We start from the raw sequence: 3438 nt of genomic DNA, 5'->3' as shown, positions 1-3438 counted from the left end.
TAGATATATAATATGGTCCAGTTGCTATGCAACATCATCTTGATTGAATGGCAATTTTGAGATGTCTTGGTATAAAATCCTTATTCAAAGTCACTTTGGCAAACAAGGAAATCTTGCAAATAACTGTAATTGCCCAGTCCCATATTAAAGAACAAAATATGTGCTAAATGAATGCCCATGCAAATGACAATACTGTTTATTATTTGGGGCTTTAAATGGCATTACTGTGAATTCTTTCTGAAACAATTCTATGCTCATCAGTGTTTTGCACATTTAAAAAAAGATTAGATTTATTGCATATTAATTCATTCAGTTTCAAAGGGAGACTTAAAAGGGCTTTCTGGCTCAAAATTGCATTTCATTACTTTTATTGTAATTCAGATTTTGCCGCGACTACCCCATTTGCATTCGTGTTATACTCTCTTGTTAATGTCAGTGGTGTAATTGCTTGGATAGTTGGAAGGGAAGCTAAAGTTGTATCAGGACAGCCTCTAAATCGAGCATACAAAATAGACTTCAGGGCCCATTTTATGACATGTTAAAAAGTCTGACTTAAAGACATTTACTTAAGCTGGGACTGCATAATAAAAAAGTTAATTTTTAGCATATGTTCGTGAGAATGAATGTACCTTTAAATAAATTATATGGAGTGCATGATGAAAAACAATCATAACTGCGTTTTATGTTACCACCAAAAATCTGCAAGTTCATATTGGGTTTCCCACCATTAATTCTATATAATATGTGGATCAACCCTGATTCTGTTTACCAGCTTTGGCATGTTCTCCATATATTTTCTGATCTTGCAAGATTCTCTTCTGCTTATTTATTTCTCCTATATTTTTTACTGTTGAATTTATACTTGAAATCTCATGGTTTTAATTTTTTCTGCCCATCTAAATATTGCTTACATTGTGTACATCTTTATTGCATAACCTTCTCTGTTGACAAGTCATAAAATGTTTCTATATGAATCGGTTTTAAACTGCATTAGCTAAAATATTAAGATGGTTTACTTTCAAGTAACTGCCCTTTAATAGCTTTAGCTGTAATTATTTTATGATCCTAGGATCATTCAGTCTGGAGGTGTCCATTTTTTAATTCCATGAAAAATGTCAAACCTGCATAAAGTGTGTCATGTCACCAGCCAATAAGATGTTGGCAATTTCTCTCTGATGATGCTATGTTTATCCTACGCCAAGATTCGATTACATACATTTTTTTCCATTTTTATATGAAATAATCTGGTCAACAGGTTTTGAAATGACCAACACCAGGTATAGTCCATTTTTAGAGTACTATACAATGGTGTATTAACAATTGTGATGACAGTGGAACATTTAAGGTGCTGAAATTGCAAATTATAATTGACATGGTTGAGTTAAAAAAACAGAATACTTCTGGAACCTTAAATCTTCCCCTGCACACAGGGAGCATGTTCATGGATAATTACTCATCCCCTGGCAATGTGCATCATGTTTAGAAAATAGTTAACATATAATGTGTTCTTAACCATTTTTCTTCACAGTTATTATGCAGACTTTGTCCTCTGCTTTTCCAGAACAGTGTTCGTCTAAATATCCATTGTAGCTGAGTGCTTCCACAGACATCCTTTTGGCAGCAGTTAAGGAAGGGGGAGCATGGTCAAGAATCTGTTTCCAATATTTACTATGCAAGAGAGAAGGGAAAAATGTGCATTTGGGTTCAGGCTGTTTTTTTTTTTTTTTTTTTTTTATCAAAACAGAAGCATTTGTTGCAGACTTATGTCTGGAGAATAAGGACAGTGGATGGATACGCAAATGTTTAAAAAAAGAAAAAGAAAAAGAAAAAGGAACTCATCAGGGAATAGCGTACAGAATGTATATAGTGGGGTTTCTTAAACCATATTTACCTTAGAGGCAAAATGCTAAATGCATACAGATGTGGACAGTAACCTTTATGAGAACAGGTGGTGTCTTTCTTAAATTCTTTGTAAAAGGTAATCCTTTTTTTTTTTTTTGGGAGACTCAAACATGACCCTTGTTCACCCTTACTGTATTCCACTTGGTTGTCAACAGAGATAAAAACCTGGCTAGGTATGTCTTGGCAGTAAATCATTGACAGTTATTAACCCATTCTCACGTTGAGTGTGAGACTTGTACTGTCGTACATTTTGCCTGTCGTTTGTGAAATTCTTCTGTAGCCTGTGTAAGGTTTCAAGCTCAGACTTGCGTTTTTCTAAATGAACTCATTCCATTGCAGATTTTACCAGTGCTAAAGATGTCTGCTGGTAGTACTTTCAAAAGGACACTCCATTGTGGATTTTACACATTTTGTTTTTAATACATTATATGAATAAAGAGTTAAAAAAATATTTCTAAAGAAAATTTATTTACTGATTAGTGTATTTTAGTTTTTCCCCCCAGATTTAGAACTACTACCTCTGATATAGTTACATAGTTGCAAAGCGTCCATGTCCATTTATGGTGAGCAGAGGCTGCACCACCTGAGGGTACTTTGGGAACCCCTTGTTTTCAGTTAAATTGCTCAATGTCACCAATAATCACATTCTCTGCATGAAGTTGTTATGGTGCCTCGTGGCTATTTTAAGAGATTATATCTCCTGGGATTCCTTGTACTGGAAGTTAGAGTGTGTGTATAAGAATACATCTCAATTCTCAGCATTAGTAGCTATTGTAAAATGCAAACAGACAGTGTTTGTTAAATGCACATTTTGGTCTGCAATTGCAAATACGAGTTGCTTGGTGCTCAGAAAGCCATTTCAGTTTTAAACTAGCTGTTAGCTTTACAAACAAAAATAAATTTCTCCCAGACCCCTGACAATTTCCATTTCACGGGTTTCTTTGTCCTTTGGTCAACCACTAATTACTTTAGTAAGGAACTTCACGAAAAAATTCAAGCTGATGCTTTTTTTCATCATAGCTACACATTGCTAGACAGCAGTTAGAGCTCTAGTTATATTAGGGTGGCATTTGGAACTTTTGGCAAAGTTGGAAACCAAAGGCAACAATAGTTCTGTAAAGAGGGTCTTTATAATTCGGAATACAGTGTCCATTTTATGAAACATTTGAGAGTCTGAACTTTGGGAGACTGGTCTCTGGATTTATTAAATAAACAAAATTACGAAACTATATTTAAAAGATCCATAGTTAATACCCCCAAAGGTGTTTGACTGTACAATGTCTGGGCATTAGTCAATTATTATGTATTCTTAAAAAATTTTTTATTAAACAACAGTTAAATCAAATAAAAGTGTGGCCCTTTGAAAACATATGGGGCGTATAACGAAATCTGAAGTTATGGAAATAAAGTGGACCGTAAACCTTGTCCGATAAGGTTATTAATCAAAGGAAGTAAAGACATTTAAGAACATTGGGATATACAATTATCAAGTGTCAGGAAGAGTTCTGTTGAAGGATATGATGCTCATTTGGCTAG

This window comes from Pelobates fuscus, chromosome 5 (genome assembly GCF_036172605.1).
Source record: "Pelobates fuscus isolate aPelFus1 chromosome 5, aPelFus1.pri, whole genome shotgun sequence".
In the NCBI taxonomy this organism is placed as follows: domain Eukaryota; kingdom Metazoa; phylum Chordata; class Amphibia; order Anura; family Pelobatidae; genus Pelobates; species Pelobates fuscus.
The sequence above is the reverse complement of the archived record's forward strand: the minus strand, read 5'-3'. Positions refer to the sequence as shown.